General features: G+C 37.1%; 1 protein-coding gene across 1 annotated transcript in view; it reads right to left on the bottom strand.

The window, feature by feature from the left end:
• The window catches only part of MBD5 (methyl-CpG binding domain protein 5), a 430,974-nt gene that overhangs the window by 58,335 nt on the left and 355,998 nt on the right, over positions 1-16,641 (bottom strand). The gene's annotated exons all lie outside the window — the stretch shown is intronic.

Here is a 16,641-nt window from a genome sequence, read left to right as displayed (position 1 = left end):
GAGGAAGTTGCAATATTTAAAAATAGAATAACTATTAAGTATACCCAACTGCTCTGATGTTTTCTACCATCAAAATCATGTCAAATTCAACTTGTTTTATTCTTCCAACATAATCCACTTACTCCAGTAAAACTAATTTACTTGCTCTTCACCACATGTAACTTTCTAATTACGAGAGATAGAGCCATAATTACGGCATTACACACATATACACAAACATACACTCTCATACATACAAAGCCTCCTTCTAACTTGAAATATATCTATCAGTACTCTTATGATTTATAAACTGGGAAGTTGAGTGTCAATCCAATCACAATTTGATCACATGTTGATACTAAATGACCCTTTGATTTTGTTGATACATTCCATTACAGAATCTATCTCATTTGTAACACAGAGATGCCTACATATACAATATTGGTCTAAAAAAGAAAAGGTTTCTTTTTTTAAGAAAAGAAAAAATAAATAAAAGGAAATAAACTTATAGTATATTTCCAAATAGAAGGTTTCCCCCCAATATTAATAAATGTAATAATGGGAGTTGCCTTATAGTACAGATTTTACAAAATCCCTTATATTAAGGGCGCTCTCTTAATTCTCTTGTTAAGTCACAGGGTGCACTTTGGGGAAGACATACTAGCTTGGAACAGTGGTAATCAGTGATTGTGTGAAATGCTATGGAGGATACCTTGATAGAGTCATTAAATCAAAAAAGATGGCAAATAAATTTTAAGAAGATTTAGTCTATAATCTTGTAAGAAATGTGATGCCACCATTGCTAGTATTATTTGTTGTTGTTAAGAAGCCTTTTTATGATCAATTTCATACCTAGTATGTAGTTATACTGTGAGATCCATGAAACTACACATGGATTAATTTAACTCTAGTGTTAAATGAGTGGCACTTGTGGTTCTGTGATAAACATTTCCTACGACAGCTTTGTTCACAGAGTCAAGAAATATCATATGTCCTGCAATCCCATTACTAGGCTTCTACCCAGAAGAAAGAAAATCATTTTATCATAGGACATTTGCACTAGACTGTTTATCACAGTTCAATTTACAATTGTCAAAATGTGCAAACCACCTAAATGTCCACCAAACTGTGGTATCTATATATATACCATGGAATACTATTCAGCCATTAAAAAAGATGGAGACTTTACATCTTTTGTATTCACTGGGATGGAGGTGGAATACATTCTTTTTAGTAAAGCATCACAAGAAAGTAAAAGCAAGAATCCAAAGTACTCAATTCTAATATGAAGGCAGTAGATGATCTAATACAAAGGGTAGGGGAATGAGGGATTGGGGAGAGGGAGGAGGGTAGGTGATGGGAGGGGTCATGGTGTATGGCACACCTCTGAGGGGCAGGACACAATTATAAGAGGGACTTTACCTAACAACCACAATTATTATAACTTAATTTTTTGTACCTTTAATGAATCCCAAACAACTAAAAAAAAAAAGAAATATTATATCTCTAACAACTTAAATGGAAGATGATATGCTATAAAAACTGTTAAATGACTTAAGATTCATATCGAAGCATTAAATTAAAATAGTTTTATATAAAATTTAGATAAAAAATCAATGTATTAATTACTTTAGACAATTTGTTTTAAATATGTATGTAAAACTTAATAACGAACAGTATAAACAGATACATGATTACTTAATCTACATTGCTAAAAGTCCACACCTTTAAGTTGGCCCAAAACATTGGTTTTGGACCTCCTCAATAGGGAAACAGGAGATGTCCTTATAGCAAAGCCCATCATGTATTCAAGCACAGGTCTTATTTGCAGCCTTGACTCTGGGACAGGTTAAGGGTGTTGTAAAGAAGGATATACTCTTTTAACTGAAAACCAGAACCTGTGGGTTTTGGTGTGGCAAATGCTGGCAGGCAACAGGAAAAATAGTAAGCATTTATTGGGAAAAATCGAGGGTATAAAGCAAAGTACCAAATAGTAAAAGTCCCAATTAAGCTGGTAATTTGCATTACTAAACCCACTACACCACGCTATGGTTCTACAGACATGACCCACTTCGAGGTGTAAGTTCCTATTTCTGTCTTTTGCTTACTGCACTTTTAACCCTGAGTCCTGCTGGCCTAGTATGTGTTTATTTACATCTCACTCAACAGTTAGTGAGTAGCTAATATGTACTAGGTACTGAAAGTATAAAGATAGTAGTAGTATAGGGTGACCAGATTTTAATATCTGTAAGGTGGGACAACATGGCCAGGGGGCAGAGTGGGGGGCTGAGCGGGGGCCAGCGGGCCAAGTGGGGGCGGGGGGCAGGGGACGGGGCAGGCAGGGCCTGACAACAATGCAAACTTTGAAAGCAGTTCTCGATAATCACTTCTCAGCAATTATTTATTACAGTTTAACATTATAAAATTAACACAAATAATATAAAACTCATATTCTGGCGAAATAGCCATATGGTGGCCGAAAACTGTATATTCCCTTCTTGTTCTCCAGCCCCTTTGTGCATTCTTTCCAAAAATTGGGACTTTTTTAAAATGCCACAGGACAGAGGACAAATTGTTGAAAAGTGGGACTGTCCCCGCCAAAATAGGGACATCTGGTCACCTTGTAGTAGTATGATCTGAAGGCTTATATACCCTCAAAATTCCCAGGTTGAAATCTAACCCCCTACGGTGATGGTATTAGGAGGGAAGCCCTTTGTGAGGTGATTAGGTTGTGGGGGCAAAACTTTTATGGGAGGGATTAGTGCCCTTGTAAAAGAGGCCCAAGGGGGATGCCTTTTCTACCACAAGAGACTGTAGTGAAAAGATAACCATCTATGAACCTGAAAGAAATTGCCCCCCCCTTGGATCTGATGATGATACCTTGATCTTGGACTTCCCAGACTCCAGAATTGTAAGATAAATTTGTTGTTTATAAGCCACTTAGTTTATGGCGTTTTGGTTTTAGCAGCCCAAACTGACCAGGACAGTAAGGTCCCACTTTAGCCAAAGCCCAGTGTAATGCTGAATGAGCAGCTTGATGTGGAGGACACAAAGGAAAGCAAAAGATGTCACTTCACGTTCTCGTGGAGTTCCTGGCCGTTGAAGGCCCAGTGCTTGGGAAAGAGGTGTAAATTTTGAGCCATCCTGGACTCCCAGGTTTGTCAAATACCTACAGACCTTGCTGCCTGAACCTTTTTTAAAACTAACCGTCCATGCCTGTTTATTACCTTTCTTTTCCAAAGAAATCCTTTCGGTGTTATCCAATCATTAGACTACATTCACTCCCACTTTCCCTACTTCTGACTTTTCTTACTAGTTGATGCCTTTTTTGTTTCTGGTCTGCCTGCTCTTGCATGTGGTTCCAACTTTCCCGAGACTGGCTGGCTCGCTCCATTAAGTAATTTGTGCATCTGCCAGATAATAACATGGGAGTGATTCCTGCCAAATGCCTCCCTCACATTTCCGTAATCAAAAATACTAATATATGATGGCGGGGTTTTGCTTAAGTCAGCAGTTCTCAAACACGATCCTGGGATAAGCATTATGATTGCCAGTAACATGTCAGAAACCCTGATTCAGAGGCCCAACCTCAGACTTACTGAATCATAAACTCTAGGGACAATGTATTTATTTTTCAATGAGTCTGCTAGATGATTCTGATGTCCATTCAGGTTTGATGGTCGTTCAAGTCTGACACCCTAATGCTCATGCCTTCCTGGCTGTGACAAGGCTGGATTTACATTTCTGCATCTTGCAGGCAGCCAGCCCTCTGCTTCCTTTTGTCTGGGGTCGCTGGGGGAGGGTCATCCTGTTTCTTCTACTACTTCAGCCTTCCAGAGGCAGCACAATTGTAAGGCCTTAGGAACTCCTCAGAGGAGAAGGTAATAGCTATATAGTTATCATTTATCTGTAAGTGGCACTGTTTTTGTCAACATTCATTTTGTGAATTTAGAAAATACAGAGAAATTTGAAGGCAAAAATAAAAACTGAACTGTAATCTCCCTACTGAATAAAAACTATTGCAAACATTGATATACTTTCTTTTAATCTTTTGTTTTTAGAGTTTTAAAAGCTCAGATAAAGTATAAGTTTAGTATAATAAACAATGTACCACCACTCTAAATTCAAAAGGCAAGTATTTTGCCTTTTTTGCTTATTTTGAAAAATAAAAGACTTAGAAAACATTACAGATGAAGATAAATACTATCCTTCACCTCACTGCATTTTCCTTTTCAGCCTCACTCCACTTCTTTTCACTATCATAATTCTGTCTGGATCCACTCAGGCCGGTTTTTTTTTTTTTATGTTTATTTCCTATACATGCATACATAAGCAATATTGGTTTTGTTATATATGTTTGAAATTTTACATAAATACTATTATATAGAAAATATAATCCTGAAACTTGCTTTTTAAAATTAAATCTGTTTTGAGAGCTGTCTCTGTTAAGATAGATATTAACAGATGTGTCTCTGTTGCAGAAATACAGATCCAATTGACAAATTTTTATTTTCTTTATTTTTAGGTAAGATTAATGTTTATTTATATTTATTTTTGTTTCAACAGATTTAGGGGCTACACATGTTTTTTGTTGCATGGATGAATTGTATAATGCTGAAGTTGGGTTTTTAGTGTAGCCGTCACCAGAATACTATACCTTGTACCTAATAGTGAGATTCTAATTCACTAATTTTTAAAATCTGCGTAGATACAACACATGTATCTACAATGAAAGAGAGAAAAAAAATGAAAGAGGGTTTCTTTTTGAGCAGAGTCTTACTATGTTGCCCTCGGTAGAGTTCTGTGGTGTCATAGCTCACAGCAACTTCAAACTCTTGGGTTTAAGTGATTCTCTTGCCTGCATCATTAGAAACTATTCATTTATTGGTATGTCACTCATATTGATTGTGTTTGGGTTATAATGCATTTTCAACTTTCAAGGTACTGCAAAATTGCCTTTCAAAGTAGTTATATACAGTAGTTATTATATATTGTATATGTACGTGTGTGTGTGTGTGTGTGTTTCCTGAGGGGGATATCTGCCACAATTCCACAAATGTTTTCCTTTTTCCTGCTTCCTTTCCACATGCAAATTAGTCTCTGAAAATTGGCTTTTGGTGAATTAAAGTTTAGTGACTTGATATTCTGGTTTGCACTGGCTTCTTCTGACCATTCAGAATTCAAATGAGGTATCACCTCCTCAAAGAGACTGTTATGTAAACCTTAAGTACTCTCCCACAATTTGTAAATTCACTGGTACTTCTCATCATCTGATTATTATCATTATGATTGTTTAGCATTTATTTGTGTGCTTACTGAGTATCTCTGCCCATAGGAACATACATTCTCAGAGCAGGAATCTTGTTTCTCTAGATCCCCCCAATATTTCTAGTTCCTGAAATAGTCCTTGGCAAAGAGTAGGGACAATCTCAAAGACTGTGCATATTCTAGTTAGTCAACATAATTTTACATTCTGATTTTTACCATGTAGGCTTATAGGCTTATAAAATTTTATCAACTCATGTATCTAAAATGAAAGAGAGAAAAAAATGAAAGAGATTTTTTTTTTTTTTAGCAGAGTCTTACTATGTCGCTCTCAGTAGAGTGCTGTGGTGTCACAGCTCACAGCAACCTCAAACTCTTGGGCTTAAGCACTTCTCTTGCCTCAGCCTCCCAAGTATCTGGGACTATAGGCACCTGCAACAATGCCCAGCTATTTTTGTTGTTGTTATTGCAGTTGTCATTGTTGTTTAGCTGGCCTGGGCTGGGTTCAAACCCACCAGCCTGAATGTATGTGGCTGGTGCCCTACCCACTGAGTTATGGGCATTGCCTGAAAGAGGGGTTTTTTAAAGAAGCTACTGACCATGCAAAATGACAAAATAGAAAAAGATTTTGTCTTTTGTCTACATTTTTTTCCTAATGAGTTCACAATCTCTTCATGATAATTTCTGTTCAGAAAATGTGTGATAGGGCTTTTAAGAAAATCAGTATGTTAACTTTAAACTTTGTATCAGAGTTATTTATTAGGTGGTTTATATACATATTTTAATTGGATTAAGGAAGGAACCCCTAAAAGAAATAAATATAACAATATAAAAGTTAAACTTATATCTCAACAGAATGGTAATTAAAGCAATAGACCACTTTTCTCAATCTGCTTTACTGATGTTCTCATTAACCTAAGGACAAACTCATTACTTTAAGGAGTGTTAATTGTGTATTTTTTTTTTTTTTTGAGACAGAGTCTTACTATGTTGCTCTCAGTAGAGTGCCATGGTGGCACAGCTCACAGCAACTTCAAACTCTTGGGCTTACGTGATTCTCTTGTCTCAGCCTCCCAAGTAGCTGAAACTACAGGCACCTGCCACAATGCCTGGCCGTTTTATGGTTGCAGTTGTCATTGTTTTTTGGCAGGCCCAGGGCAGGGTTCTAACCCGCCAGCGCTGGTGTATGTGGTCAGCGCCCTACCCACTGAGCTACAGGCGCTGAGCCTAATTGTGTATTTTTTTTTTTTTTTTTAGATGAAGCCTCAAGCTATCCCCCTGGGTAGAGTGCCATGGCATAACGCTTACAGCAACCTCCAACTCCTGGGCTCAAGCAAGTCTCCTGTCTCAGCCTCCCAAGTAGCTGGGACTACAGGCGCCCGCCACAACGCCTGGCCATTTTTTTGGTTGCAGCCATCATTGTTGTTTGGCGGGCCCAGGCTGGGTATTCGAACCCGCCACCTTAGGTGTATGTGGCTGGCGCCTTAGCTGCTTGAGCCACAGGCGCCGAGCCCTAATTGTGTATTTTTAAAGTTATACTCAAAACACTACAAAGAGAATAAGACATCATGAAAATTATGATTTTTATCTTTCAAGCTTTATAAATCTTTCTGAATAATGTCAAATGTCATAAATTCTTCTGAATAATGTGAAAAAACTTGAATTGGTTTTTGAGTCATGTGACATTGTAAGTAAATTCTATTAAAATGTTGATAATGACTTTACACATTGATCTTGTGTTCTGTAGGGAGACTTGATATACAGTGGAACAGAATCAACACCCAATGAATTATTGATTTATCAAGATAAGACTATGTAATTTAAGTAAAACATGGATATTTGATTTGTTATATGAGTGTAAATCACCATTTATACTCATATTAACGTTATGATTATAAACTTGGGTTATGAAATATTTAAGGATAAATAAGAAGTCCACTCCATTCCCACATTTGCAAGAGTGAACACCTCATGTTCTCCAATTGAGATCAAGTCCCACATAAGACTTGCCTCGATAATTAAATTCCAAAACAACACATATACACAACAGATATGATTGGATTAAAAATAACATTAGCATTAGCATTTTGGAGAGTAAAGTCTGAGTGGCTACAACATAATTATCATTTTATTGGATAATAAACGAACATGTTCATAATCTTTCCATTATTAGTAGTTAAATTATGCTTATTAGACAAACCCTAAATGACATTTCCCCTTTCCAACTATCCTTCACCCATATATTAACTATTCAAACAGATCCTTCACAGGACCTTGTCAGTGGCCCATCCAAACTTCCCTATTGGGGGAAGTAAAAGTTTCACCTTTTACCTATTTATTCAAGCCTTCCATTTTTACTTATGAACATATTTATTTTATAGTTATATGAAGTCTGACACTTAAGTTTGAGAATGTGTCACCATTCACTTATGTTGGCAGCACTGTGCAAACAATTTGGTAAGGGTTCACGATCTTGATAGATCAGCATCTCATAGCTGTCTTTCTGTTGATGCATGGTGGTGACTTGCTGAAATGGCATTCATTACTGCTGTTGCATGGTTTTGTGTGGCATCTTGAGAATGTCAGAGCTTGACTTAGAGCAATGAACAGATATTAAATTTCTTGTTAAACTTGGCAAGAGTGGAAGTGAAATTAGGGACATATTAGTCCAAGTTTATGGGGATAACGCCATAAAAAAATAGTAGTGTACAAATGGATTAAATGTTTTTCTGAGGGGAGACAAAATTGATGAAGAGAGGTCACTGATGAAGAGGTGAGGGCAGCCAATAATGAGCAGAACCGATTAAAACACTGCAAAAATTCATTGAACTGTGTGTCAAAATTATTGGCTGACTGAGAAGCACAGCAGACCAAGTAAACATCAACAGAGAAACAGTTATGAAAATCTTAACTGAAAATCTTGGCATGAGAAAGGTGTCCAAAAATGGTCCTGAAGGAGCTCACTGATGAACAAAAGCAAAGGAGAGTCAAAGTTTGCCAAGACTTTCTGGAGAGGCAAGATGATGGTTTGGGCCATGTTATCACTAGTGATGAAACATGGGTGTACCAATATGACCCAGAAACAAAACAAAGCATCGAAGTGCACAATGGAAGCCAGCCAATTCTCCATGACCAAAAAAGTCCAACCAGACCAAAGCAGTGTTGTTAGCATTTTTTGATATAAGAAGGATTGTTCAATTATAAATTTGTATGAATTGGACAAACAGTTCACTAAGTTTACTATTAGGAAGTGTTAAAAAGGCTGTGTGAAAAAGTTAAATGAAAACTACCAGAACTTTTCTCTAACAACAATTCTTGCATAATGATAATGTACTAGCTCATACAGCACTGTCTGTGAGGGAGTTTTCAGCTGGTGAACAAATAACTGAATTGGAACACCTGCCCTACTCACCTGATCTGGCCTCCCCAATGACTTTTTTCTTTACCTGAGGATAAAAGAAATACTGAAATTAAGACATTTTGATGACAGTCAGGATGTTAAGGGTAATGTGACAATAGCTCTTATGGCCATTCTAAAAAAAAGTTCTGAAATTGCTGGGTGCTGGAGCTTCTCAAGAGGAGTACCTTAAGGGTGACCAAAGTGATATTCAGCAGTGAGGTATACAGCACTTTTCCCAGAATGAATTTGCAAACATAATTGTCAGACTTCATCTCTTCATTCATTTTTTCAAGCCAGGCAATACATTAACATGATGTTTGTTAGCATTTCTATTAGCGTCTTTTTACTGTGCAGTCACTTCTTCCAAAACATCCCTCTCAGACACATTCTTTGTAAGAGATACAGTACCTCTGCTAAGCTCCACTCATGCACCCAAACTACCTCCAGCACATTTACTTCTGTTTTACACAGTGTTATCTGGATACCTTTAATAAGCAAATCTTTCTTGACATCCTTGTCTTTTCAGTGCAGAAGAACATAGAAGTTTACAACCTGCAAATGGGGCATCATCACATTCATGTAGGAAGGTTGTATTTTTCACAAACTCTGAAGGTACAGAGATAGGCTCCTGAGAGCGAGGCTGGTCTTCAGAGTTAAGGTCTCAAGCATCCTGGCTGGTGCTCACATATGGTCATGCATATACCAAGCCATTTTTTGCTATAAGAGTTCAGCAACTTATACATTCTAGTCTTCAGGAACTAAATGCTAAGTATGGTAGATTGCAAATACTTAGCAAATATTTAGGCTTAGAAATTCTTGGTGGTTCAATTCACCAAAAGATAGAATTTATTACCCCATACCTTGAATCTCAGCTAGCCTCGTGATTTGCTTTGACCAATGGAATTCAATGCATATGATACTGTACAAGCTTTAAGCCTAAGTCTCACGAGACCCTGCATCTTGCTGTCTTCTTTCTTGGAATACCATTACATGTGTACAACCGGAGCTAGTCCTGTTGAGGATGAGAGACCATGTGGTGACCAAGAAGTCCAGTTGTCTAGCCAGTTCAGCTGAGGCCCCAGACATGTAAGTGAGCCTAGACATCACTATGTGGAAGAGGAAGGAGCTGGCCCAGCTGAGATCTAAATTGCCAACCCACAAGATCATAAATATTGTTTCAAATAGGCAAAAAATTAAACAGAAACATTTTGAAAGTCTAAAATAGGTTTTAACATTAATTATAGAATTCAGAAAAGAGTGGGATCTCTAAAGGCAGATTGTCTGGGCTTGAACCTTGGCTCTACCCTTTATAAGCTTGTGATCTTTGGAAAGTTTTAAAATTTCTTACAAAATGAAGATTATAACCTAAGAAGATTGTTCTGGGAAAAGATAAATTATTGTGCGTGTGTGCCTAGTCTAGTTGAGTACTTATACTATGATTACTTATGTATAGGTATTAAAATTATGTTATAGAAATTTTAATAGCACTTAGAAATAATTAAGATATTGTTAGAAAGGAAAATGCACTATAAAATGCACATATAATTATAATCTTTAAAAAAGACTTTAATAATTTTTTTAGAGACAGAGTTTCACTCTGCCACTTTGTCTGGGGTACACCGGTACAATCATAGCTTACTGCAGCCTGGATTTCCTCCTACCTCAGCCTCCCAAGTAGCTAGGACTATGGATGTAGTCTGTAGCTCCAGCACCCAGTCCACCCCGTCCACCCTTCATGCCTGGGTAATTTTGTGATTTTGTGTATACACTGGCTCCTGCCCAGGCTGCCCCTGAACTCCTGGCCTCAAGAGATCCTCCTGCTTCTGTATTCCAAAGTGCTGGGATTCCAGGTGTGAGCCATCACACCTGGCTCTTAATTTATAAAATTCATTTATGTACACATAGAAATAGAACAGCATTATCCTTCCAGTAACTATTGTATATTCTCTGGTAGTAGAAACATGTTTTCTTCATTGCTTTTCTGTATTTTCAATTTTTTTGAAAATAAACATGTATTGGCTCTGTAATTAGGAAAAATACTACCTCCAAAAAATTAAGTATTATATCTAAAGAAACCCTAATTAATGTTTCCCTGATCTTTAAAAGCATTAGGGAAACCTCTTACTGGAAATAATCACAAGCTTTGTGCCCAGGAGTGTGCTACCATTTCTGTTTCTGTTTTAGTCAAGCAGAGAAAAAGACATGGAGAGTCAGAAGGAACACGGCATTAACCTGGATGACCTAAATACTAGAGAGGAAAAAATAATTGCGGCTGTCCCTTACGTTGGTTTTAAAATGCCTCCAGCTGTCATTTCTACTTGAAATACTATCTTCCATCCCCATTCTTTTGTTCTTCACTAAACTAGCTTTTGTTCATCTGGGTTAAATGCCAGGTTTTCAGGGAGGCCTTCCCTCGTTTCCCCAACCTTTATTTGACTTTCTCAGCCTAAATTAGGTTCCTTTGTAATTTTCCCTTGTGATAGCCAGTTCTTTTCCTTCACCAAGTTATTACACACAACTGAGATTTCTCTTGGCCTTGCCATCCTACATGATTGCACAGAGAATGCAGGTGAGACAGAGAACTTCAAGTTAAGGCCTCCCTGTGTGCCTTTAAAAATAGATAAGGAAGCAGTAAGTGAAGGTCTGCACGCATACATAGAAAACGCTTACTATAAAATGTAAGCCAAAAAGCGAACAATCACTATCAAACACATATCCTTAAAATAATTTAGAGAATTGCTTTGTTGAATATAGAGAACACCACAACATTTATGAACTAATAGAAAACTTACTACAATTCTGAAGGAAAAATTATTTATGATTTCTGAATATTAGCCCTCACCATTGTTTGGTATTGCCTTGCTTTTCTGTAGGGTAGTGAAGTTTATCATAAGGAATATTGATTTTAAAAAACTTGCCTGCATTTACATAATCTATTTAAGTATATGCACAGCAAGTTTAGGAGGTAATTTTCACATCTTAACCTCGTGATTGGCTACTCAGCTTATGTAAGCTGGTCAAATCTTTGTTGAAATCATGTACATCAATATTGCTTTTTGCAAAACTTATACCATGAGATTAAAACAATTGTAAATCATGACCATTGGAGATTAGCAATATAACAAACAGCTAACATTTATATATGCTTTTACTATAGAACTGTCTCACTCTTCAGGTCATTTGGCAGTGGATGGGAAGTTCCTATCTGGAGTAATCAGCACCAGAGGTAATGTAATGTGCCCCCAGTTTGAAAATCAGGGTTACTCTTAAAGTAAAAAATAGAATGATTCCTCAGCCATTGAAGAAACCCACCCAAAGGCATCATCTCTGAATAGGTATAATATCTAGGAACACTCAAACCCAATCGGTTTCTCCAGCAATATAAATAGATATAAAAGATAACTATAAAGTATCTGATAAGTCTCTCAAGAAACAAGAAGAAGATTGTGTAGATTTTAGAAAGGGGAGCTCAAAGTGCATATAACCTCTAAGTCCCACAAAATAAATGATCTTTTTATTGTGTTTCTGCAGTTCACAGATTAGAAATGAAACAAATGAGTAACAATACCCAGACAGATATGTGGTAGCATCATATGAAAAGCGTCTCAAGGAGACTCCATTTAGCATTGGACTAATTGCTCACTGGAAGGCTGAGGGTGGCGGAGAGAATGTAGCAGCCAAAGAGAACATATGCACAATGTACTCAGGGTGGAGAGGAGGGGAGTTTCAATATCACAAAATGAGGTATAGAAGATTTTAGAGATATACTGAAAAAAAGCAAAAACTGTAGAAAATAAAGTCTCTAACAAATAGATAAGCAAAATATAAGACCAGGTACAAACAGGAGGACTCTGGGCCAAATCTCATCCACAGAAATATTTGGTTTATATACATGGTATGGCAATAATGATATAAGTGAATTAATTGACAATATTTAAATCGAAAGAATTCACATGAAAAGTTCGATTTCCTGCTTTACCTGGAGCAACTGCACAATGTGGTAACACTAGGTCAACATTCCTGCCTTGCAACAATTATCTGGAATGGAGCAATGGCTGCCCCTCCAGAAAGGGTTTGGCTCTCCGGTTCACTGCAGTGGCTTCCTGCTTCATTCCCACCAGCCTGGCCTCTGTAGGCATTTGGGTTCCCAAAATCTGGAACAGAAAGAACCTTGAGATAAAGGTTGAAGGACTCATGGTAGCCCCTGACACGATGTACAACTTACTTTTTTAATGACAGTGAAACCCTAAGTTTCATAGTTTCTCCTAAAAAGTGGCAGATGAACTTTCAGTAGATCATCAAGCATTAGTAAGTATTAGCACATGTAGGAGTGCCGGCTAAAACCCTAAGTGCATAGGGTAACTTTCTTTCTTTTTTATTTCAGATTAATAAGAGGGTGCAGATGATTAGGTTACATTGTTTGCATTTATTAGGTAAAATCCAAGTTGTTGTATCCTTCACCGAGGATACATAAACTCGTATATTGCGTCTGTTAGGTGATTTGCGTCTGTTAGGTGAGAGTGCACTGATCCCCCTCCAACCCCTGCTTTTCCAACTACCTCCCCCCACTTGAGTTTAACTGTGTTTATCACTTGTGTGGGCATGTATCTGTTTGCCCACTGGTTTCATGTTAGTATTGAGTACACCGGATACTTGCTTTTCCATTCTTGTACCACTTTACTAAGTAGAATGTGCTCCAACTCCATCCAGGTTACTACAAAACATGTAAAGTCCCCATCATTTTTATGGCTGAATGGTATTCCATGGTATACATATACCACAGTTTATTAATCCATTCATATATTGTTGGGCACTTGGGTTGATTCCACATCTTGGCAATTGCAAACTGAGTTGTGACAAACATTCTAGCGCATATGTCCTTAGGGTAAAATGATTTTTTTTTCTTCTGGATAGATATCTAGTAATGAGTACAGGATCAAATGGAAGCTCTACTTTTAGTTCTTTGATGATTCTCCATACTTCTTTCTAAAGAGGTTATATTAGTTTGTGATCCCCCCAACAGTGTAAAAGTGTTCCCTTCTCTCCACACCCCTGCCAGCATCTGTAGCTTTGGGACTTTGTGATATGGGCTATTCTTACTAGGATTAGATAATATCTCAAGGTGGTTTTGGTTTGCATCTCTCTGATAATTAGCAACAATGACCTTTTTTTTTTTTTATGTATTTGCTGGCTATTGGTTTGTCTTCCTCAGAGAAGGTTCTGTTCCTCTCTTGCTCAGGACGAATGAGATTGTTTGTTCTTCATTTTGTTGATTAATTTGAGTTTTCTGTAGATTTTTGTTATTAGTGCTTTCTCAGATATAGTAACATGCAAATGTCTTTTCCCATTCTGAAGGTTGTCTGTTTGCTTTAATTGTTCTGTCCTTACCTGTGCAGAAGCTTTTTAGCTTAATGAAGCCTTATTTATTAATTGTTGTTGCAATTGCCAATGTAGTCTTCTTCAGAAAATCCCAGCTGATATCATCAAGAGTTTTTTCCCATTTCTTCTAGAGTTTTTATTGTTTCATGCCTTAGTTTTAAACCTTTTATTCACCATGAGTCAATTTTTGTGAGTGGTGAGAGTTCCAGGTCTAGTTCCAGTCTTTTATATGTGGTTATCCAGTTCTCCCAGCACCATTTGTTGAATAGGGATTTTTTCCCTAAGTGTATGCTTTTGTTTGGTTTAGTGAAGATCAGATGGTGATATGAGGCTGGTGTCATCTTTACATTTTCTATTCTGTTCTATAGATATATGTCTCTATTTTCGTGCCAGTACCATGCTGGTATGTTTTGTTGTTGTTGTTGTTTGTTTTTGAGACAGATTCTCACTCTGTCACTCTAAGTTGAGTGTCATGGTGTCATAGCTCACAGTAACCTCAAACTCTTAGGCTCAAGCAATCCTCTTGTCTCAGCCTCCCAAGTAGCTGGGACTACCATGTACCACCATGCCCAGCTAGTTACTTTCTATTTTTTTTTTTTAGTAGAAGCAAGGTCTTGCTCTTGTTCAGGTTGGTTTGGAACTCTTGAGCTCAAGAAATCTCATGAGGTTCTAGCATGATGTCCTAGAGTGCTAGAATTATAGGTATAAGCCACTGTGTCCAACCTACCATGCTATTTTGATCACTGTGGACTTGCAATATAACCTGAAGTCTGGTAAAGTGATGCCTCCAGCTTTGTTTTTATTACTAAGAATTGCCTTGGCTATTTGTTTTTTTCCCCCTGCTTCTGTACAAAATGAAGAACTACTTTTTCAAGTTCTTTAAAGTCTGATGTTGGTAATTTAATGGGGATTGCATAAAATCTGTAGATTGCTTTGGTTAGTATAGACATTTTAACAATGCTGATTCTTCCTAGCCGAGAGCATGGTTTGTTCTTCCATTTGCTAATGTCTTCTGCTATTTCTTTTCTTGGGGTTTCATAATTCTCTCTGTAGAGGTACTTCACCTCCTTTGTTAGATATATTCCCAGGTATTTCTTTCTTTCTTTTTTTGAAGCTATTGTGAAGGGTATTATGTCCTTGATTTGCTTTTTGGCTTATTGTTATGGGCATATACAAAGACTATTTATTTGTGGAGACTGATTTTAGACCCAGAGACATTACTGTATTTCTTGATTATTTCCAGGAGTCTTATGGTTTAATCTCTGGGGTTTTCTAAGCAGAAGATCATATCATCAGCAAAGAGCAAAGGTTTTGAGTTCTCCTGTTTGCCTTTGGATACCCTTGATATCCTTTTCTTGCCTGATTGCATAGGCTACAACTTCCAGTACTATGTTGAATAGCAGTGGTGATAGTGGGCATCCTTGTCTGGTTCCAGTTCTAAGTGGAAATGCTTTCAGTTTTATTTAATTCAGTATGATGTTGGCTGTGGGTTGTCATAGATGGCTTCTATCAGTTTAAGAAATGTGCTGTCTATACCTATTTTCTTAAGTATTCTTATTGAAAAATGGTGCTGAATTTTGTTGAAAGCTTTTTCTACATGTCTTGAGATGATCACATGGTCTTCATTTCTACTGTTATGTGGTGAATCGTATTTATGGATTTATGTTATGTTGGTCCAGACTTGCATTCCTGGTATAAAGCCTACTTGCTCATGATGTGTAATTTTTTTAAAAAAATGTGTAGCTATATTCTATTTGCTAGTATTTATTGAGTATTTTTGCAACAGTATTCAGTAATGACACTAGTCTATAGTGTTCTTTTTTTGTTGGATCCATGCCTGGTATTTTGGTGATTCTTCTGTCTTCAATTTCATTTACTTCTGATTTAATTTTGGCTTATTTCTTTTCTTCTGCTAGGTTTGGGATTGATTGCTCTTCCCTTTCTGACTCCTTGAGGTGGTTCATTAGACTGTTGATGTGTGTTATTTCCATTTTTTGGATGAAGGCATCTAATGAGATAAAATTTCCCTCTTAGGGCCACTCACAGTATCCCACAAATTTTGATAGCTTGTGGCTTCATTGTCATTATGCTTGAGGAATCCAATTTTTTAAAATCTCCTCCTTAATCTAGCTGTCATTTAGCACAAGGTTGTTAAGTTTCCATTTTATGAAGGGATGAAAGTTTTTGTTAGAGTTGAGGTCTACTTTTATTACCGTATGGTCTGAAAAGAAATAAGGTATAAATTCTTTCCTTTTAATTTTGTTGAGGTTCCCCGCCCCCCCACCAGTCATCAGGGAGATACTGCTGTACTCTACTGTGTGACAAGGTTCTATCCATGGTATAGTCTAACCCACTTTTTTCTATTTCTATGGTCACTGGATAACCTTCTCATTATTTGATGAATTTCTCTGGTGCTCTGATATCATTAAGTTAGTGACTTACATAGCACATACAAGTATTCCAGTTACTGAAAACCAAAAAAGAAACAAAGACACACAAATAAATAAATAGTTCATCTGGTATATAAATTAAGTTCTGGTAAATACAGATGGTCTGTGTTAGACCCCAAAAGTACACCACTCTTGTAAGAAATAGCAAAATTGGTTCAGTGCCTATAT

The sequence above is a fragment of the Otolemur garnettii genome, unplaced genomic scaffold (assembly GCF_000181295.1).
Source record: "Otolemur garnettii isolate 467f Iridium unplaced genomic scaffold, OtoGar3 scaffold00064, whole genome shotgun sequence".
NCBI classification, from domain to species: Eukaryota; Metazoa; Chordata; class Mammalia; order Primates; family Galagidae; genus Otolemur; species Otolemur garnettii.
This window is presented reverse-complemented; position numbering and strand designations above follow the sequence as displayed.